This window comes from Aythya ferina (assembly GCF_964211825.1).
Source record: "Aythya ferina genome assembly, chromosome: 4".
In the NCBI taxonomy this organism is placed as follows: domain Eukaryota; kingdom Metazoa; phylum Chordata; class Aves; order Anseriformes; family Anatidae; genus Aythya; species Aythya ferina.
In genome coordinates, this window is record NC_140300.1 from 48,097,256 (window position 1) to 48,120,955 (window position 23,700).

Sequence of the window (23,700 nt, forward strand, 5' to 3'; positions counted from 1 at the left end):
GGCTATTCTGGGCTACCCTTTTGTCATAGACAGTGAATGTATCCAGAATCATTGGGTGACCTCCCCAAAATGTGCCATGAAGGAAAGCACTGAATTTTAAGGGGAAGATCTGCCTTCTGCTTGTAGGATGAACCTCACTAAATGAAGAGCCACCAAAAGAGAAAAGGAGGTATAGGTACAGATTGCTCTATATTATCTCAATTTCTCTAGAGACCTTTTTTAATTATGAGCAAATTATAAGAACAGCAGTTTCCACAAGGCAAAGACATAGTTCTGTTCTGTCTGCAACTCCCTACAATTATTTTTTTAAAATGCTTAGTAGTAGAATTGCAAGACATTTTTATCTGTTTCTGAGATGCCTAATTTAACATGGGTGATAGCTGGCATCCTTCCTCCCTCTCCTGCATCCTCTCTGTGATGCCCGCAGTGAAACACTGATGCTTGACATGTACTACTTGCACAAACAGGTTGATGAGGAAGACAGAGCTGAATGCAGTATGTGGGGATTTAAAACAAATGAAAAACAAACAATCAAACAAAAAAGGTAAAGTGACAAAACCTAAATGTTTAAAATCACTTAGCATGAAGCAAAACTTCAAGCTACTTCCCCACTTTGAAGGGGAAATGGAACTGCAGTGTTCAATGTTGCACCAAAAACTAGCTAGCAAATGCTAACCTGGAAATGGCTGGTTACAGAGTCACATGTGACTTATCTTGGGTGTGATCCAGAAGGCTGTACCAGTAAGCATAGAGATATTCTGGAAGACAAATAGCTAAATACCTGCAGTACAATCTGTTTGCCATAGTGTAGATAGATCTTAAACCAGCTAGGAATATACACTGTTTTTCAAGCAGAAAAGTGTGTGTGTGTGTGTGTGAGAGAGAGAGAGAGAGAGAGAGAGAAAACCTCGATGAAACCTTAATCTTAAACTAATAAACTAAGTGTTTAGTAACACTTTGTTATCTTTAGATAACCAACTGCAGTGAGTCCTGGATGAAGGCCCATTGCAATAAGAGTGCCATGTGTGCCTCTGATTTCTATAAGCACCATTCTGACACAACATCTATTGCATTTATCAGGGTCGTGACATTTTGTGCTTCAGAAAATCATAAACAGGCACTCAAAAATCAAGGTAATTACAAGCCATGTCTGATTAGAAGAATTTTGGCCTGAATTGCAGGAACGTATTTCAGGAAAAAAAAAATAAAAATAAAAATTGGGGGAGTAAGCCATTATCTGATGTTTAAAAATCCAAACATCAAAAAGATAATGCCTCTGGGAAGAAATATAAATGGTAAACTGAAAGAAGATTAAAAGTGACTAAGTCATAAAGTCTTTAAGCTATGGAAATAGAGAAGATAAAGCAAACAGCTAACTCAATTGATGTACAGCTGAAAGTCTGTACAATTACAGAGAAACTCCTTCTGTTGCTTTTACATAGGCTCTTTATTCCCATCAGGTGATGAACAGGGGATGAACAGCTTAGGGAGATTAGGTTATGGGCATAATAAATGTTCAAAACACTTCCAGAATGAATGCAAATGACAAATGTAAGAGTACATGCCCAAGAATAATTTATAATCCTTGCCTTGGTCAAAAAAATATAATAGCACCAGCAGTTCATTATGCACAGAAACAGACCCAAATTTGACCCAGCTTTCTGCTACATTCTTCAGGAAAGTAAATGTTATCTTGATATTTCATAGTAAATGCTCTCATTGGTACTCCTGCTGGCATCTGTCTGTTAGATCATGACATTTCCATACATATCCTCTTTCCAAAGAAAGAAGAAAAATGCTAAAAATATTCTGACATAGTAATGTTAGTTTTCAAACAATAAGCCTGTGCACCTTTTAATAACTCTAATATCTTGGGAAGGAAAGTTTCTTGTTGAGTACCCTAATTCTGTTAAAGGAATACCCTAGCATCACTGAAATATCAAAACATCTTAATGACTGTAACTATTTTATCATTTTAGTTTTTTACCTGGTGAGCACAGACAAGTTTTTGGTTTTGTTTCTGTTTTTAACTATTTACATTTTTGTTGGATCTATGGAAAGCAGTATGAAATGGGTGGAAATGAATTGTCACAGGGATTTTTTGTACAGGCAGATTTTCTTAGAGTTCTTTCAAATGACCTTTAAATTTCAAGAAAGCCATGTTTTATAGAACACAAGCAGAGTGCTGACTACGTTTTTAGGTCTGATTATGCTCTATTATATGCAGTATATGTTCCCAGGCATAGTTTTAGAGGCATTAAGAAAAACATTAAAATAATTTGACCCACAGCTGCTAGGCTTGTGCTAGGTTATTACCATGTAAAACCAAATAAAACAAAGATGCTTAATTTATTCTGAGTGTGAATTCTAAAAATAATATACATATTCTGCTGCTAATTACAAAAACATATGTATAAAGGAATACTGAAAAAACATGACAAGAAAATGTCCAGAAAGATTAATTTTGCAAAGGCAAACACTTGAAGGATTGTACTTGTATTTTCTTATGCGGCTTTAGTTCTGAGTGAGACAACACCCTATGGTGAATATATGTGGTCTTGCAGCTGAAGTGTTGTGTTGCACAAGCACAATGTCAAAGGAATTACAATTGTCTAAGGAAGTGTAAATCTGTCATGTCCTAAGAATTGAGCTTTTCAACCAACATAACACTCAGTTAAGCGTCTTTTGTGTAAAGATTATGTAATATATTAAAATTTACATTTAATGAAAAGCAGTTGGAAGGCTAAGAATATGTTTTCCCCAATGTTATGGGGAACTAAATTAAATTTACAAGACCTTAGCATCTGGGAGGGAAATGGAATTCCCGTGCCCTGTGTATTGGTGTGTCACTGTTTTTGTGTTGCCGTTTACTCATCAGGTTAAAGCATTCAGGATTAGTCTCTGCTTTAGCAGGAATGCATGTACAGAAGGGCAATTATAGTTTATAGTGCAGAGAAAGCTAAACACCTTTTACACCAGGGAGGTGAGAGGAAAGAGATACTTTCCTAGCCTGAAGTCTTTCCCCTACCAAAGTTCACAAGCTTTCTGTATAATAACTAAATGGATATATTAGACCTAGAAAATCACCTGTCACCTTCTTATTTATTAATCAAAGATTGGCTTTTTAGAATTTCAGAGCATTTGACTCTCTAATTACTTATTGACAAGATTTTATGTTATTTATATTTCAAAGAAATATAAAGAGTAAATGATACAGCCCTCATCTTGTCTGTCTGATCTATACTTTGTATCTACATTTGTATTGTTCCCACCTGTTTTGACCCTCTCTTTTGCATTTCTGTTATTTTGGTTTCATCAGTTCAGAAGGGATGATTGCTGGTAATATGGGCTACTGGATAACAGCAATAATTATACCATTTCTTCCTGGATGGAGATAACACTATACAAGGACCTCGATGGCTGAGGAGGGCAGAAGGCAGGCTCTGACACCCCATCAGTCTCCACCTGAGAGGACAATATTATATTCCTCCCTATGAAAACGTTGGAAGTAGTGCTAAAGCTCTGTAGCAACATGGATGGAGATGTTTAAGAGTCAGTCTTCAGTTCTAAACTGTGCTTCCCAACAATGATTCAAATCAAATAATGATTAAAAGCAGTTTAATCATCCAGCCTGTACTTTGCCACCATTACAAAGAAAAAAGGAAAGAAAAAAAAAAAAAGCATAAAAAAAAAAACCAAAACAATGACAACAAAAACACACACACAAAAACAAAAACAAAAACAAAAACAAAACTCTTCTCACATAACCTGGGGCTCTATATTAGTACTTGGAAAAACCTCTTGTGACTCAGCAACAGAACATTGTACCTTTGAAAGGATTTATGCACACATTTGAAAATGTTCTGTATTATTGATGGTTATGGTATTATTGATACCACAAAATTTGAGCTACATGCAAGTTCATAAAACTCATCAGTGTGTGTTGACAGTTTATATTATAATTTGACAAGTAAAGAACACTTGTTCATTTGATGATTTTCATCTGTAACTGATGATAGATGCATTTTATGCTAATGAGGGCCTGAATTTAACCTGTTATTTTGGTTCTAAAGTACAAAGATTATAATGGATTTATTATTTTTTTTTTTGGATATTAAACCTTGCTTCTTTAAAATATCTAGAACAACAACAAAATAGTTTTAATTTTATTAAAATAGCAGCTGCACGGTGCTCTAAGTTTCTAACTAGTCTTTTGTATGCTATAAAATCCATTCTTAACTTACCAGCATAACTCTCATTAATTAATTAAGCTTTCAATTTGATTTCCAGCCATGTGTATTATATAGGATCTAGTCCTTGTTGGAAAGATTTGCTCCAGAATTTAGCTTTTTAAGGAGGAAAAGTTCTCCATGAAAAATCGCTTTTACATTTCTCATGAAATAAAAAGAATTTTGCAAATTAGAATAGTAGAAAAGCTATCTGTCTTGCTGACCTTGCATTCCCAAATCTACAGAGAGTTCAAAATGTAGTATTTAAAGGTGTCTGCTGTTCCCTTCAGGTCTTTAGCTTTGTAACCTAACATTATAGGGTAAATCTCAGTTATCTTAGTTATTACTTCCAGTCTCATAATTACCCCAAGATCAATGCTGTTTATGTAGTATCTCCACTTAGTAGTTTAAAAATCTTTTAACTGTTCAATCTGGGGAATTTATGTAAAAATGAACAATGTAAAAGATTCAGTACTGATTTTTCTTCTCAGCATTCTGCATTCTTCAACTCCTCAAATTCACACTCATGTCTTAAGAACAGAATTTTTGCTTGCCCAGCTAACTACAGCTGTGATGCCAGCACATCAGAACAATTCAGTGTCACATTATCACAGCAATAGTAAGGCCACTGTATTTTAACAAAAGCAGAACAGACAATGAAGACATAATCATATGATATGAATTTTTTCTTGAGATACACAAGACAAAGCCCCACCTAATGAAACAGTAGTCCAGTTTTCTTTCAGTTAGACATCCGAGTTTTGGAATGGCTTAGTCCATACGGAGCAATCTTTGTTTCACTTTCCAGGCCAGAACAAATTTATGCCCAGCTTACTTGGTACACACATAAAGAAACTCAGATCTGTCTGCAGCCATGTGTATATGCTTGCCATATCTTGAACTCTTTTCTTCTGTGCAGAGCTGTATAGGTAGGAAGCAGGATCAGAATCATAGCAACTATTCTCCTTTCTCATGCTAAAATATTCTGATGGATCACCATCAGCTGCCAAGCCTTCTGCTGCAATTTTGCCCTGGGAAATGTGGCATAAGGTGAAGATTTTCTGTGAGAGTTCACAAAATATATGCTTTCACCATATCAGGAGGTACTTCTGCATCCTGTGAAGAGGTGGTGGCTGAGTCAGCATGGTCCGCTTCTCCTTCAAGTGAGGTAGGACTATATTCATCTTTCTGGGGATAAATATCATATTTTTGACTTAATTTGCAGATGCTATTTTTGCATCTCATCTATGAAAATCTGGTAGCAAAAATTCCTAATTTAATTTGCACATTGAAAACAACATTAACCATCACAACTATCTTCCAGCATCTCTTTTTATCTGGATTTTTTATAAGAACATATCTTTTAGTATAATAAGTGTTATTCCTGAGAACATCTTGTGTATTTGCTTGTTTTGTTTAGAACCTGGTTTTCATTTTCTCATCTGTATTTCTCATAGCATGAATAGATACTCAAGGGGTACCTCTGTTTACTAGATACAGACTGAACTATAAGTTGAGCTGTTGAGTGGTGAGTGATGTGGGCTCAGGAACAATGGAACTCTAGCTGGTGAGACACCCATATAATGGGATTTATTCCTTTTCTATCATATTCTCCTTTCCACATCTTTTCTTTGTCTTACTGAAGGTGGTATAATCCTTTTGGGATCTATCAGAGAACTTCAGCCTTTTAATGGCTGATCTCCTAACAAGGACTGACTTCACTCACCAGTCATTCTTAAAATAAAAACCAATAAAATAAACTTTTCCCTTGGTGTAGCAAAAGGAACAGAATCTTCCTAATGTACCAAGCAGAAAGATGAGCTCAATGAGCTGATAATTCTGTAAGCATTTTTACCACCGCATCATGAAATGGTTGCTATGGAGAGAAGTTGCTATGGCTGCTAAAGTGACTGTAAAGCAATGTTTCTTCCTTTGTTTTCATGAAAGACCTTATGATTTGCACTTGAAATTAAAACACTCTGCTTTTCTTGAGGAACAGAAAATATCCCAACACCATGCATTTTACTTGAATCAAGAGGATAAAAAAAAAAAAACACAACACAATGCCTGCCTTACTGGAAACCTGCTCAATAACTAAACATTCGTTGTAATTTCAACTAAAACTATGGGATACATATATCTTGTTCCTCACTGTCTCCTATTTCCTCTGCACTTTCTGCTGCCCATTTGAGACGTTAATTGCCTGAAGATAAAATTGTTCTCCCTTTCATCTGTTGATCTAGTCGAACTGTTTCTCAGTATTCTAAACTCAATTAGTTATCCAGCTCCTATTGACTTCTGTCAAGAGATGTAGCAGTATGAGCTAATGTTGTGTTCTGAGTGTATTGCCTGAAATATGATGACCATGGTACTACTATGGTCAGTTTTCTATTACATGTAATTAAGGTAACCTCAGTATTATTATTATTTTTTTCTGTGAAATGTAGAACTTTGCAATCAAATATGTTGTGGGTATGGAAAAAATAAATAAATATATTACTGCCTGGAATTCCAACTCAGTATTAAATATTGTTTTCTTTTTCTGTTGAACTTTCTCTTTCATAGAGATAAGTATTAGTAGGTTTTCCATTTAATGAATGTGCATTTTTCATATTACTAATACTTAATATTTAAATGTGTCTTAGCAGGCATAAAAAATTATATTTATTATATGCCTTTTCTTAGAGATTATTAATTTGTATGTGAAGGTTAAAATGCAATACTCTGATAACCATGAACTTCATTCAGTTCAAGAGTTTTCAAAAGACCCACATCAGGACTGGATAAGTCTGTATTCCTACGTGGTTGCATTGTGCTTATGCCATGAATGAAGTCAGATCCAGAAAACAGAAGCCAATGAAAACAGCATATTCTACAGCTAAAAGTAAATACTGTTCCTCTAAATGCTTCTACACTCCTAACAACATATTGAAAAAAATGAAATAATCATCTCTAACTAGAGAGGTTTTCTCAGGATCTTCACTTACTTTCTCTATTTATTTACCCATTCATTCTCATTAACAGCTCTCAGAGTTCCAGGATGCCACGAAGGAAATGTAACAGGTGTATAGAGAGAGAGATCAGCATCTAAGGAACAAAGATTGCATTTTCTTGAATTCATAAGCTGTTGAAAAGAAACTATTAGTTGTCACAAATAAAATTTCCTAGATAGTAGATATTCAAGTAACCTGTTTCACCTTTTCCCATTTTTAAATTTTTATTTTTATTTTCATCCTAGAGTGCTATTTGAAAATGGAATTTAATACCAAGGCTTGACACTAAGAAGGATGATGGTGTGAAATGGTTAGCATATGGTGAGTAAAACTATCTGTAGCAGAAAGCACAAGTCTGACTCCCTAGACATGTTTCTTCTCTTTTGAACAGGTGTGTGGGACATAAATAGACAGAAACAGGTTGTGGGAACCATTTCATCTTGAACAGTGGTAGACAAAATCAGTTGTTTCTCAGTAGTTCCACAGTAGAATCTTCTTTTAGGGATAGAACAATTTTCTCTTGGTGCTATGGACTAGCCAGCAAGCAAAAATATTACTCTTAAGTTACAGTACCATGTGCGGTCTGCTGCTAGGACTCCAAAATTGGAGTTGCTGCTTTTTGGTACTCTGTTTTCTCCTGTAATTATTAAAGAGTTAAAACCCACTGTTGAACAGTAAATAACATACTGCTGCAATAATTTGCTTAGCGTATTTTAAACGCTGCAGTTGCATAGTAATCTGAACTGTGAAGGAATGCATCAATTTTTTCAAAAGGCTTTACTCCGCAGAACACAATTTCAATTTCCATAAAGGTGAGATATATATAAAAATACGTATGTGTGCATCTTGTGTGGTTTATATGCCAATACATATATTCTGCAAAAAATAACTGGAAAAAAAATAAATGTTTCTTGTTCTATGCTTCCCTAAAATATATTTGCATTATGAAACAAGCTCTTAATGTTAAACTGAGAACAAATGGAAGTATAACCATTTTGCAAATGCAGAGTAATCACTAACATCTGCATGCACTTCCTATAACCCTTGTTGCTTAGCCTCCTCTCATATCCTAATGCTCTTTTTTTCCCTGCCTCACTTTTCCATTCATTAAGTGGTTTTAGAAAATCTTTTAATGAAGCAGAGGCAAATAAATACTTGATCTTTTCATCTTTATACAAAGTACTTGATATTGAAATTCATTTGATTCTTTTCATGACTTTCTTGTAGGGGCAATAAAAGCATACATAGCCTTCCAAATAATTCCAGGTAGCTCTCTTATTGTAGGGTGCCATTATATTCCTTAAATTCCTGAACTTTAAAATTAATTTATAATATAAATATATAATTTATTTTAAAATATAAATGTGTACATGAGTGTACAATATTTGTATATGATATCAAAATGGAGAACATAAATATTTTATGAAGACAAACATAAATTGAAAAAAAAAATAAAAAGAAAATGCTACCACCTTTTCCTATTTCTCATATATGGAAACAATTGTGATAATTCTCAGGTACCAATACAATTTCTCCTTACTTTTAGTATCTTATTTTCACAACATTTTGGAAGAATCATTGTTATTTTACTCTTATGACTTAAATATTAAGGAAGTAGAGCAAAGGACATGAATGATATGGGCTGGTCCACAATTGTGGAGCTTTGTAAATTATGGTGTGAGAGAATGTAACTGCAGCTAGATATAGAAATCCTCTGAATAAATCCAACTCAGCTCTCAAAAAGTAAGTATCACAGCCTTTTTGGTGTATCAGTGTGAATGTAACAGCTCAGATGAGGGGTTTGATTAATTATCCTGGTGTCATTACTATAAAAAACATGTCTATCTTCTTTGTAGGATCCAAGTTAGTAAGACCGTAAAGTACAAGGCTGTGCTCTGTCAACATGTTCAGTGCTTACTGTGGCATTTCTATATGGTAATGATGTGCGTAGCTCACATGTGACCTCAGAGACTACTCAGCTCTAATTGCCTTTTAGCTCCAACATGCTATTGCTTTCCCCTCCATTTCTTCTTCTGTCCTCTTCTCTTTTCTATATCTGAAAATGGTCATATGTATATTCTTGAGCAAAGAGAAATTTAAGTACATCTTTTCCTCTGATTTTGATCAGATGCTGGAACTCAAAAATGTAAAATTTATATCTCAGGATCTTCACCTACTTCTTTGTTTCAATTTCTATCTCCATGGTAAACTGCAGTCCTGAATTTGTAAAAGAGAAATCTGAGGAGATATTCTGAGTGTCATTTCTGATATTTGCAGTCCCTTGAGTGAAACGTTGGGGAAAAATTATCATAGGCAAAGACTCCTAGGTTTAGATCTTTCTTCCACTCTTTCCCTTTGCAATATTTAACTCTGTGAACATTAGGGTCTGCGTGCTGTATTTCTGATTCTTTAGGAACTATATGACACACTTTCTCTGGTATACTAAATTGGTTAGCTCAATTTTCTTTGCACTCACTTTCAATCTGGTTGTACGTCCATGTCAGCAAAGTCTTGTAAACTCCTTCATGGAATACTTTCATGATGCTAATGAACCAACAGACTAAACTCTTTGGGAGATTTCATGCCTGCATACTTGTAATTCACCTCAGTATAATATCCTTCTATGCCAGAAATCCCTCTCAAAATATCAAAATATGTTTTGTTTTATAGTGACAAAGATGATGAGAATCATCTTTGATGATTCAAAGAATCATCAGAATCATCTTTGACAATTCTTCCAAATTGAAGAATTTCTATTTGTTGATGCTTTTGTGTTCTCCTTACAACCACTTGGACAATAATTTGTTTCTGAATGCTCATAAAGATGTATCTGTTTGGAGTTAATCCGATACAAGCTGCAGATTTGGAGTTAATGGCCTTGGAAGGATGCCTTCTCTTCTTTAGTTCAGTTATATTTAGAAATCAGTAGATGCTGTAAGCACCTCTTATTCAACAACTTCTGCTTCAGGGACAGTAGTTCTTTTCTTTCACAATTATCTGATTTGCCAATATCTTCTCTTTTTCCCTACCCACTGCTAAAGATGAAAAGATTGAAAAGTACCATTAGTTACAAGAACATGTTTGTTTATTTGGCTCGTTTTTCTTGTTCTGATTTGAAATTAATCATATTCTTGCCCTTTCTTTTATCCCTGCCCTGTGTGTTCTACTTATTAGTAAGAAGATTGAAAGCACACAAGCAGATCTGTTTTCTTAAAGCACAAGAGAAAATAACTGCTTTGACTCCTGTGTACAAGCATTTCTTTAAATCTTTAAAATTGCTATCTTTATAAAACAAAAGCTTTGTAAGAACTTAACTATAATTCATTGTAGTTCATTTATGAATCTACAGTTATTATCAAACCAGTTTTATGAACACTAAGCTTTATGAACACTAAACTAAGGTTAATTCTTTTGTGCTGCTTGTACTTTATTCCTACAGAATCCTACTGCTATGGACCAAAAATAATTTGTCGAGAACAGAGAAAGTCCTCCTCTGTCAGTACAGGTGCACATGAAACTATTTTATCTGGACAACTGTTAGGGATACATACTGTAGTTTTTTTTTGTTTGTTTGTTTTGTTTTGTTTTGTTTTGTTTTTTTGCTTTATTTACCAGCAATATTGCTTCATTTTTCCCTCCCACAGAAATTGTACAGATCTGTGCTGCTTTTCAGGCACCCTTGCTCTGTGCTAGAACAGAGTGTAAGCCTCTGTCCTGATCTACATATAGGTAAATTGCAAAAGTGGATTATGGTCTGGTATATAGCAAACAAACTGCTTCAAACAGGTAGTGACATTTTACTCCTTAGTCTTCATTATTTATTTTATAAGTCAGTACACACAAGGTGGAGTGGAGGGAGAATAGTTCTTCCATTGACTACAGGCACTGGCCCACAGAGGGACATCTGTAAATAGCACAACTTGTATTCAGCACAGTTACTGAATTATTATTGGTCTCCACTATTACTGGTCTCAAGTACAAACAGCCCTTTTACATCAGCCATCACAAGTCAGGTTATGTCAGGCAATGAGTTATTTTGGTTTTGGAGATTTATTCACTTTCTGAGGGGAGAAAAAAAATGACGAAGAAGGGGAATCTTTATTTGAGAAGGAAAACCTTCATTGGTTTCTAATGGAACACAGAATATAGACAAAGATTGCAAGACCTGTGAGAGAAATGTGTAAGACTCTAGTACCAGGTGCTGGGGCACAAGTGCTGGAAGCAAGGCTGCAGGACCTCCAGGAGGGAAGGCTGGTGCTGCCCTATACCTGATGCAGACAACCCCAGCTGGCTCCAAGGGCATTTGGCTACAAGCTGGGGCCAACATACCACAATTCTCTAGACTCCAGGGTTAATACAGTATTTTAATAAACATAAATTGTAATGAAATTCTACAGATGCATTTTACAACATGCAAATGACCCATAAATTAAAGAAATAATTACGACAAATGCATCCTTGTTTGTTCAAAAAAAAAAAAGAAAAAAAAAAAAAAAGGACTCAAACTAGAGTGCCTGGTGCCAAAGCAGTTACAGAAATATATGAGAGTAGAAAGGGAAGCTGGCACCTGCCTTCCTCCCTTTTTCTCCAAAACTCAAGTGATCAAGAGTTCATCAGATTTAAATGTTTTTTGCTGCATTTTGTAGGGTCAAAATGAGAGAATTGGGAGAGATCGCCACCAAATGAGAAAATGTATGCTGTTCTGTACTCTAGGGAACTTCTCAGATATTTTGGTGCCCTAAGCAAGGCAGATATTTTTGGCAGTGTGAGGAAGGGCTAAAAGATCAGACAAGTGTTATTTGTAGCTGTCATTATTGTTGCAAAGATATTGGTCTCCTAGGAGGCCAAAGAGAGGGCTTAAAGCTGCCTTAACTGCTCTGGTTTTTATTTTACATTTCACCTCCACCCTTCTCCATTATGTTGCTAAGTGAACACCATCTCTCTTTGTATTTTATGGTAATGTTTAAGTTTAGAACAATATTTTGTCAAGTAAGACATCAAAAATGATAGAGTCATAGAATGGCTTGGGTTGGAAAGGACCTTGAAGATCATATAGTTCTAGCGGGATGACGCCCACTTGATCAGGTTGCCCAGGGCCTTGTACAACCTGGTCTTGAACACTTCCAGGGGTGAGGCATCCACAGCTTCTTTGGGCCACTTGTTACTGTGCCTCATCACTCTCTGAGTGAATGATTTCCTCCTAACCTCTAATCTAAATCTGCCCTCTTTTAGTTTAAAACCATTCCTCCTTGTCCTGTCATTATCTGACAGAGCAAAAAGTTGCTCTCCATCTTTTTTTATAAGTTCCCTTTAAGTATTGAAAAGCTGCAGTGAGGACACCACACAGCCTTCTCTTCTTCAGGTTGAATAGCCCCCACTCTCAGCCTTTCTTCATAGGAGAGGTGCTCCAGCCCTCTGATTATCCTTGTAGCCTTCCTTTGGAGCCGTTCTAACAGGTCCACATCATTTTGGGATGTGGAGCCCCAGACCTGGATGCAGTGCTGGTAGGACAAGGGCAGAGCAGAGGGGGACAATCCCCTCTGGTGACCCACTGCCCACTCCTCTGGTGATACAGCCCAGGATGCAGTTCATCTTCTGGGCTGCAAGTGCACACTGCTGGTTCATGTCAAACTTTTTGTTCACCAGAACCCCCAAGTCTCTCTCTGCAGAGCTGCTCTCAATGAGTTCTTCTTCCAGTCTGTACTCATGTTTGGGATTGCCCCAGCCCAGGTGCAGCACCTTGCACTTGAACTTGTTGAACCTTGTTAGGTTCATGTGAGAACACTTCTCAAACCTGTCCAGGTCCCTTTAGATGGCTTCCTTTCCTTCTGTTGTATCAACTGCACCACTCAGTTTAGAGTCATCTGCAAACTTGCTGAGGGTGCACTTGATCCCATTGTCTATGTTGTCGAGAAAGATATTAAACCTTACCAGTCCCAGGACAGACCCCCAAGGGACACTATTCATCACCAGGTCCACCTGGACATAGAGCCATTGACCACCACTCTCTGGGTGCAATCTTCAAAACATAGTGTAATTAATGTAAACATTGCATTAGGTTTTTTAGTCACTTCTTTTTTAAATATTGGCACAGGAGATTTGCACTTATATGTAATAGCTCCAAGGGACTTACACTGCCAATATTTAGGTTAAATTAATAAAAGCTATACAAATTTGTTAAATAAACATATGGCTCCTTTACAGCCATATCTGCAAATAGCAACCAGAGATATTTATTTGTTTTCCACAGGTATTAAATTTCTGTTGGCCAAATTGTGCCTGCAGCTATAACCATGCTGAGGCTGTTTAAAGTAAGTTTTTATTTTCTGTAATGACTGATGTGCTATGAGGTATCAGGAAAATTGCCTGAAGAAATTTTTCTTGATAGACACAGGAGCAAATCCCTATTCATTGAAAGGATAAAAGTGAACAATTTTCTAGGTCTAAATAACATTATAAATTAATGGAACTTCTAAAGAGGGATCAGAGTGATTTTGTTTCAAAAAGTATCTTCTTTTTCTAAGTGTTTCTTATTAATAAAATATGATTTCAAGTATGAAAGTAGATCAAATTGATTTTGTATCAACTGACACAAGTGCCGATAAGACTGGTCTGAGATCAATATAACAGCACTTAGAACAATGTTCTTTAATTTTTTGCTTAGCCAACAAATTAAATGAAGTAAATAATACATGTGCAGATTTTCTGAGAAGGAAAATAATCAGACTATTATTAGCACTAGCAGTATTCTTTATTCACATGTCCCAACAAATCCACAGATTTTTCTGTTTTTTTTTTGTTGTTGTTGTTGTTGTTTGTTTGTTTGTTTGTTGTTGTTTTGTTTTTTGTTTGTTTGTTTTGTTGGTTTTAGTATAAAAAGGCAAAAATGGAAAACACTGTCATGTTTTCAGTAAAGTTCCATTTAGGCTCTATTTAATTCATAAAATGATGTGATTTTCTTGTTAACCTAAATATTTAGATGAGTATTTTCTGTTTGATTGCTTAGCATTTTTTGGTAATTATTTTTCTGGTCATATTTAATTTCATTTAGACTATAAAGCTGTTGTGATAAACATCAAGCCTTTACATGTTTTTGTACTAGTGCAGTGGTGGTGTTATGTGGATAAGAACCTCTGAATTCATTTGTAAGATAAACTGCAAAATAACTGTAAGTGACTGTCAGAAATTGCTGAATTCAAGTGACCTGGGATAGTTTTTGTTTGTATGTTCAATTTTAATCATAACTGAGAAAAAACGTTCTGTGAGATTTTAGTGCTAATAACTAAACTGATGTCAGTTCGAACACTGGAAATGTTTGAAAAGGTCTAATTCCCTGCTGCTCCTCGATTCATAAACTTGTCAATTATTTGCAGGAGAAGAGAAAAAAAAAAAAAAAAAAAAAAAGAGGAAGGAAATAACATTCCAGTACCCAGCAATTTACTAACGTGTTGTAACTAGCTTTTCTTGGAACAATGAGATTATCCCAGAGCATACTATAGTTGAAATTACTTAGAAATCTCTATACCCAGAAACACAAAAAGACTTACAGCTGATAAAACCTTCCTATGAGGCCCGGAACAAACAGAGTAATCATGTGTCTCCTTTGTGTTTGTTCTCCAAAAAATGTTAACAAGTCTGACTGGGATTTAAATATTTATAGTAGAAATCTAATTTTTATAGTTACTATGTAGTACTTTAGGGACTGTGGCGAAACAAGCAATAGCAAGCTAACAGTAAAGACAGCTTTAGAAGTGACATTTACTTCATAAGTGACAGCATATGCTTTGTCTACCATCTTCAGCTGTGGAAATGCCAAAACTTTGGCTCTGTTCTTACAAGATGATGACTACCCTCAACTCCCCATGGGCTAAGTTCTGCTGTCTTTGTTTACTGAAGTAAATTTGGAGATATCTCATTTATCAAGGCAATTGCCATGGATTCACATGGTAAGGTAGCGGTAGCAAAATTCAGTCGTTTATTTAGGTTGCAATGCAGAGTGCTTCTAAACATGCAGATTGAGACCCTTAATTTGCCATATGTTTGAAATAGCAAAATCTCACCAACGAAGTTAGCATTATATTTTTGTAATTTTCTCTTGGTCTAATTGCTGGATAATATTTATTTATTTATTTATTTATTTATTTTAAATCCCACTCTTGTCATAATGTGCCTTACAGATCAAAGGGTATAAAATGCAGAAATATGCATATTAACACCAGAGTGAGAACAAGTCAAGACTGTGTGGCTCCTTCAGATCACTACTGGGTTATTTGCAAAGAAACGCCTCCTGGAGCTCTTTTGTCCACAAGCCAGCGTAGAATCTGTAGATCCCAGTAGTGGTGCAGCACTGTTACTCTTTACAGTCCTTCTCCCTAGCTACAGCCAAACTACACTGGTTGTTTTCTACCCCTTACCTTGGAACTCTAGGGTTGAGACATCAGTTCCGTGTGGTCCATGTGCCATCTATATCTAAGATGGGAAAAAAGACAGATGGCTCTTTTCCCACTTGCCTGAAACAAGCCAGCCAGGCATATTGCAGTTCTAATATGTTTTTTTCCATTAAACTAAAAATTAGGAATTCATAAAGAAGAAATTCACTATAGTGTGCAATCTTTTATTGAATTTGCAGTATGACGATGATCCAAAGTAATTGAAACCATATAGATAAATCATAATAATACTATAGATTACTTTGGTTTCTAAATTCTATATAGTAAGTTAAAACAGTCAGTACCAGTTTTGTTAAACTGTTTATTTTCAGTTAATGTAGTTAACAGTTGTGATATTTGCTACTTTTATGGATAAGTGCGTTGTAGCACTAGGCAGAGATCACTGTTACCCAAAATTGATTCATTAGTAGTCCTTCAAATATCGAGAGCCAATTTCTCAGTTTGGTCACTCAGAGTCAGTTAGGGATAATTTGGGGCTTGGTGTTTCTGTGGTGTAGGGTTGTAGGTTTTTGTCTCATTTTGGGGAGGGGGGGTGGGGGAAATATTCACTGAGCAGAGCTGTAAAGAAGACTTTACAGTCTTCTCCAAGGATTTTTTTTTTCTTTCTAAAATTTTTAATTTGTTCTAGACACCCAAGGTAACACCGTATTTAGAGCTCTAAAGTAGTAATATCATGAATTGTGTGTGTGGTTAAGATATTTAGGTAAACTCTGCGGTTTTATTTGTCAGTGACACCATCGGCTGAAAGCAGAGGCATACAATTTCTCCTGACAAAACCACATCTACTACAAGCAGGAAGAAAGTTGCATGCTACGCCTGATAACTTTCTGAGATCACCTTCCTGCACATGTAGGAAAAATCTTTCAGGTTGTAGATCAAGTAGATTTAAAACAATCTTGGCTTCATTTAGAACATCTTTGCTTTCAAGAGACACCCTACAACATATCCCGAAGTCCAGTCTTTTAGTGTTTGCAAATATTATTCGTTAATTCTATGAAGCTTTTATTGTAAAGAAACAAACAAACAAAATATCTAAATATTGTGTAGATTTGTTTGGAGATCAGAATAGTAATGTCTATGTGTATGAATGATTATTATAGAAGTATAAACTACTGATAAAATAGAGAGAATTTGTGCTATCAGCCACAGTCATCCATTTTGTAATTATGGAAATATAGATAACATTACAGTAAGAGTATCAGTGTATGGGTTTCCATATTTCAGATATATAGTTGTAAGTCTTGTTCTTTATCATGTAAATATGCATTAGCCACAGGGAATCTGAAATTCAGAAGTTTGCACACAGGTAAAATGGAGGGTTTTTGTTTTGCTTTGTGTCAATCAAACATAACAAGAGAGAAGGGCTTCTGCTTCTTTATCTATTTGCTTCATCTTTTTGATTGGATTTCTACAGTTAATGGTTGGTCATATTGTTAGTAAAAAACTTCAGAGAGAAAATAACTGAGGCAAATCTGGGCATACATCCAGTCCTGAGAGTGGTGTTAAAATAAATTCACACAACCTAATAAAAGGACTGCTGCAGCTAAGGACCAGTGTTAGCCCTTATCACTCAGAATGGAAAGCTTATAAGACTGATTTATATTATTGTTTGGTACTTACAGTGTTAGATCACATAAATTTTGTTAGGTAAACTACCACTTTGACAAGTATTCCTGTAGTTTAGTACCCCTGTGCCTCTAGGAGTTGCATCACAACTAGAAATAACAACTATGAAACGAAGTTTTCTAAATATGCCCCAAAATGAAAGCAATAAGAACTGAGACAATGAGATTTTTAGGTAAGACTCACTATCTCAGGTTTATTTTTATTTATTTATTTATTTATTAAGAAAAGAAGGGCAAAATAGTTAACTTTCAAGTTCCAGTTTCTTATATATAGGAATAATCATCATATGGGCATGGAAAAAACATAAAATGTTTGCCTTATTGATCTGTTCTGTTTTTGAAATAAACAACAATAAACAAACACCAAAGAGGTACAAGATAAAATATGAGTCAAAACAAATTTGTATTTGTTTACAGTACAGCAAGTCATTTAGTTCAACTTGTGATTGTGAGATGATGCAGGATACTAACAGCTACATTTGCAGTTACATATTTGTAGCATCTAAACTATTATTTTCCTTAACTTTGAACTGAATAATTAACTACAGAATCATAGAACCATAGAATCATTAAGGTTGGAAAAGACCTCCAAGATCATCTGGTCTAACCATCACCCTACTACCAATGTCACCCAGTAAACCATGTCCCTAAGCACCAGGTCCAGCTGCATGCAGCTGCAATGGAGATGGGGAACAGAGGGGGAAAAGGGAGGCCTCTGTGCCTATTCATGTCTGAGAGCGAGCATTCTCAGAAGCACTATATTGAATAAGATGCAGCCCCATGTATACTTAGTTTGATTTAACTTTAAAAAAGGGTTCAATACAATTGTTGATAATATTGAGTTTTATGCCACTTAATTATAAAATTATTAAGTACATGTTTAAATTATTAAAAATAATTTTAAAAATATATATATGACCCACTATTAATTTTTCAATGCCAATTCCCACAATGAATGGAGAGACTTCAGTGTTAAAAACTTGGTCAAATGTTGTGTGGGATGTTCACAAGAACAAAGCTACATTAGTCAGAGGCATATAGTCAGAGGCTTGCCAAGGTGATTGGCTCCAGGGCAGATGCGTTCTGCAGTGGAGCAGGGGATTGGACAGGCAGGGCTGATTTTTCCAGCACCGAGTTCACTCGAGGGAGCCACCAGGACCCGGCAGCCCTGGTGAGGGAGGTGAACGAGGCGAGAACGAGGCTTAGGCGGAGCCAGCAGCGCCTCCTCCCCAGCCGTTCATAAGCTGCCCCTAGGGAGCACGAGCAACCAGGACGGGCAAACAGGGCGTGGCGCGTCAGAAGGGAGAGGCGTGGCAGTTAACAGGACAGGCAAACAGGGCGTGGCATGGCAGTTAGGGCGGCAGTTCGCGCAGGCAGTGCGAGCAGGAAGGGCATAGCGCTTCCCCCCTTCCCATACAAACACCTCCTTAACGGTGGTCTACTGCTAGCTCAGCTGCAATGGTGTACACCAGGCACAGTGTTCTCTCCAGGAAGTCTGTACACACCCAGACTGACTGCCCGCTCAAAACTGCGGCAGTTCAGGTCTCCGGGTGCAGGGAGTGCCTGAGCCTGTTGCTACCACCTGCGGGGGGCAAAGAGACTGTGTGCGTGAGGTGCAAGTAGGTGGATGACCTGGTCCGCCTCGTGGCACAACTCAAGGAGGAGGTCAAGAGGTTGAGGGATATCAGAGAGTGTGAGCAGAGACTTGTGCAGCAACTCCCTGTGTGGCCTGGAGGGCAGGCACCAGGGTGAGACACCCCAAATGGCGGTGGACCCCCTGTCCTGTTGCTGTCGGGCAGAGGCAGGGGACCTAGGAGTTGAGGAGGAATGGAGACAGGTCCCTGCTTGACATCGCAGGCGATGCCCTCCCCCACCAGCTCCACCTTCCCAGGTGCCCTTATGCAACAGGTTTGAGGCCCTGGAGCTTGAGGGACCGGTAGCTGAGGAAGAGGTAGTAAGTCTACCCAGGAGGATGCCTAGGGCAAGAAAGTCAACTCCACGCCTCAGGACTGCCTCCACCAGGACAGAAAGAAGGGTGATTGTTGTGGGCGACTCCCTTCTCAGGGGAACAGAGGGCCCTATTTGTTGGCCTGACCCTACCCGTAGGGAAGTCTGCTGCCTCCCTGGGGCCAGGATCAGGGACATTGCCAGAAAGCTTCCCAATGTGGTTTGCCCCTCTGACTATTATCCTCTTTTAATAGTCCAGGCTGGCAGTGATGACATTGAAGAGAGAAGCCTGAAGACCGTCAAACGGGACTTCAGGGGACTGGGATGGTTAATGGATGGAGCGGGAGTACAGGTGGTGTTTTCGTCCATCCCTACGGTGGCAGGGAGGGGTACAGAGAGGACACAGAAAGCCCACCTGATAAACACATGGCTCAGAGGCTGGTGCCAACACAGAAATTTTGGTATTTTTTGACAATGGGGTGCTTTACTCGGCACCCAGCCTGATGGCCGCAGACGGGTCCCTATCTCTAAGGAGAAAACGGATCCCAGGCCAGGAGCTGGCGGGGCTCATTGAGAGGGCTTTAAACTAGGTGAGAAGGGGGACACAAGCCTTGTTAGAGCTGTGCCAGGGGTGGCAATGGCCCAACTGAAGTGCATCTACACTAATGCACGCAGCATGGGTGACAAATAGAAGGAGATGGAAGCCATCATGCGACAGGCAGTCTATGACTTGGTTGCCATCATGGAAACGTGGTGGGACCACTCTCATGACTGGAGTGCTGCAATGTCTGGCTATAGGCTCTTCAGAAGGGACAGGCAGCATGGAAGGGGTGGTGGTGTGACTCTGTATCAGAGAGAGTTTTGATGTCGTGGAACTTGAGGCTGGGAATGATAAGGTTGAGTCCCTATGGGTTAGGATCAGCGGAAAGGCCAACAAGGCAAGCATCCTGGTGGGGGTCTGTTATAGACCGCCAGACCAGGATGAAGAGACTGATGAGGAGTTCTACAGGCAGCTGACAAAAGTTGCAAAATCCTCAGCACTTGTTCTCATGGGGGACTTCAACTTCCCAGATATATCCTGGAAGCACAACACAGCCCAGAGAAAGCAGTCTAGGAGGTTTCAGGAGAGCGTGGAAGATAGCTTCCTGACGCAGCTGGTTTGTGAGCCTACCAGGGGAGGTGCCCGCTAGACCTTCTCTTCACAAGCAGAGAAGGACTGGTGGGAGATGTGGTGGTTGGTGGTTGGAAACTGTCTTGGGCAGAGTGACCATGAAATGGTAAAGTTCTCCATTCTTGGAGAAGCCAGGAAGGGGACCAGTAAAACCAATGTATTGGACTTCCGGAGGGCCGACTTTGAACTGTTCAGGACACTGGTTGGTAGAGTCCCTTGGGAGGTGGTTCTGAAGGGCAGAGGAGTCCAGGAAGGCTGGGTGCTCTTCAAGAAGGAAATCTCAATGGCGCAGGAGCGGTCTGTCCCCACGTGCCCAAAGATGGGTCGGTGGGGAAGAAGACCGGCCTGACTGAACAGAGAATTGTGGCTTGAGCTTAGGAGGAAAAGAGGGTTTACAATCTTTGGAAAAGATGGTGGGCTATCTGGATGAGGGGATCGAGTGCACCCTCAGTAAGTTCACAGATGACACCTAGTTAGGTGCGTGTGTCCATCTGCTTGAGGGTAGGAAGGCTCTGCAGGAGGATCTGGATAGGCTGGACCGATGGGCTGAGGTCAACTGTATGAAGTTTAACAAGGCCAAGTGCTGGGTCCTGTACCTGGGGCTCAATAACCCCAAGCAGAGCTACAGGTTGGGAGATGAGTAGTTGGAAAGCTGCCTGGCAGAGAAGGACGTGGGAGTATTGGTGGACAGTCAGCTGAATATGAGCCAGCAGTGTGCTCAGGTGGCCAAGAAGGCCAACAGCATCCTGGCTTGCATAAGAAGCAATGTGGCCAGCAGGTCTAGGGAAGTGATTGTCCCCCTGTACTCGGCTCTGGTGAGGCCGCACCTCAAGTACTGTGTTCAGTTTTGGGCCCCTCGCTACAAGAAGGACATCGAGGTGCTCGAGCAAGTCCAGAGAAGGGCGATGAAGTTGATGAGGGATCTGGAGAACAAGTCCTGCAAGGAGCAGCTGAGGGAGCTGGGTTTGTTTAGCCTGGAGAAAAGGAGGCTCAGGGGCGACCTTATTGCTCTTTATAAAAACATTAAAGGAGGCTGTAGAGAAGCGGGGGTTGCTCTATTCTCCCATGTGCCTAGTGACAGGACGACAGGGAATGGTCTAAAGTTGCACCAGGGTTGGATACTAGGACGAACTTCTTTACTGAGAGGGTTGTGAGGCACTGGAATGGGCTGTCCAGGGAAGTGGTGGAGTCACCATCCCTGGAGGTCTTTAAAAGACGTTTAGATGTTGAACTTAGCAATATGGTTTAGTGGAGGACTTGTTAGTGTTAGGTCAGAGGTTGTACTCGATGATCTTGAGGTCTCTTCCAACCTAGACAATTCTGTGATTCTGTGATTGTGTGGTAACCTAGAGTTTATTTTAAGCAGAATGGGTGTAGCAGATGAATGGCAATTTAAATTTCAAAATTTCTATTACATGACACACATACTGTACATTTCTGCAGCACATGGCTCCAGACCCTCAAGTCCAGTTCAGACCCACAACAAGGTTCTGGGAGAACAGGACATCCACACTCGTGGGACCCTAGCTATGGCAGCTCCACCCTAGACTTGACCTTCTGCACCATGTTGTATGCTTGTTCCTCCAAGTAATACAATGCAAACACTCAAAAATAAAATAAAGTAAAATAAATCCAGAACTGGTTATATTCTATATTCACTCTTTCAATACAGAATCAGTATATTGCCAAAAGGTTACTGTCTCACTCAATAAGCAACTACTCAGTCTTTGCTTTCAGCCTGTTTATTTGATAAATGTTCATAAAACATTTTTGAAGCTCAATGCCTGAGTGTTGCATTGAACAAAGAAGTACCAATTTCTTCTTAAACTAGCCCAGAAGGCTCACTAAACAATATTTAAATACATTAGAAATAATACGAATAATACAAAATGAAATAATACAAATGGATTTTATAACATTGAAGTACCTGTGAAGCATTGATAGCTCCTTTTAAGAAAGGGAGAACTTTGCATGCTTAATTTTATATATCTACTCTTGAGTTGCTGGCCTTTTTTTCTTCTTTTGAATTTTCTGTGGAAAGGTTAATAATTCTGTAGTGTTGCATACATTCAGGACTGATTCTGATTCACTCTGAATGCAGTCATGAATGCTCACTGTTTCTATACAGGGAGCTCCCATTGTCTCTGACTGAGCATATAGAATGAAATCTTATACCTAAGCACTACTGTCTATTATCACTTGGTGTGCATCATCAATTTGTATTTAGGCAGCATTTATGTGACATTCCATGTCACAGATTGTACCTAGCTGAAAATAAATAAATTAACAAGCAAATAAATAAATAAATAGTTGACTAAGGAATTTAAATAATACCGCCATTATTTGTCAAATAATTTATTTGACAAATATTATTTTGGCTGCTGCAGTATTGGTTCAATATCATAAGTATTTGTTTAAATAAAATAATCAAGGGAAAAAAAGACAAAAAAATCAATGGGTAGTGTATTTGATAAATTATATTTGACAAGCTCAACTGTAGGCAATGTTTTATTTTCTAATCCTGTATTAAATAATTTTCTTTAAAGCAAGAACTCTAGTTGATTTTCTGTTCCAGATGATTCCCTTTGGCCAGGTGGAACTGGATCTGAAACAACGGATGCTGTTTTGGCTCTTGCAGTACTGTTCTTCTAGAAGTCCATGAGTGAAACAGATCAGTAGATCTGAAAGTAGAAACTTTCTACTTTCACTAGAAAGAGTTTTTGTAGCACCCCATATTTTGAATGTATTGTTCAAAACCAAAATTCAATTTTAATCACACCTATTCTACTTTTCCATGTATTAAATGCACAATGATGATTTGAGACATGCTTTAATAAAAGTGTTATTTCTTATTCTGATTATAAAAAATACCAATAAGACCTAGAAATTAGTGTCATTCAAAAATTCAAAGAAACAGATATTTAAAACTTACTTTACACGTTGAATTGACATTTTTCATAAGTATCTTTAATGTACTAGAGTTTTCAGCTACTTGGCTGAGTAGGTGATGAACTTCCCTTACTCTTTTTTGTATATGTGTGTGTGTCTATTCTTCCTATAACCTGAGAAACATGATCATTAGTTCCTTAAAGATTTTTTTTTTTTTTGAGGAAGTTCAGAAGAAAAGATACCTGGAAGATATAATCTAAGCTGAAACTGGTGGAGGTTATTTAAAATCAAGTGTTTTTTTTTTTTTTTTTTTAATTATTATTATTTTTTTTTTTTCTTCTAATGATATTTCAAAGATTTAAGATATTTCAAAATCAGCATCAAATAGATACAGCA

At 37.8% G+C, this 23,700-nt stretch overlaps 2 long non-coding RNA genes across 2 annotated transcripts in view; one reads left to right on the forward strand and one right to left on the reverse strand.

Moving 5' to 3' along the window:
- LOC311436006 overlaps positions 1–23,700 on the reverse strand; it is a 274,041-nt gene that overhangs the window by 10,557 nt on the left and 239,784 nt on the right. The window lies entirely within an intron of this gene.
- The window catches only part of LOC311436007, a 150,707-nt gene continuing 132,273 nt past the window's right edge, over positions 5,267–23,700 (forward strand). The window contains exons 1-2 of the long non-coding RNA XR_014692533.1: positions 5,267–5,397; positions 7,468–7,543. This is a non-coding gene — a long non-coding RNA (uncharacterized lncRNA). The remainder of the gene's footprint in view (positions 5,398–7,467; positions 7,544–23,700) is intronic.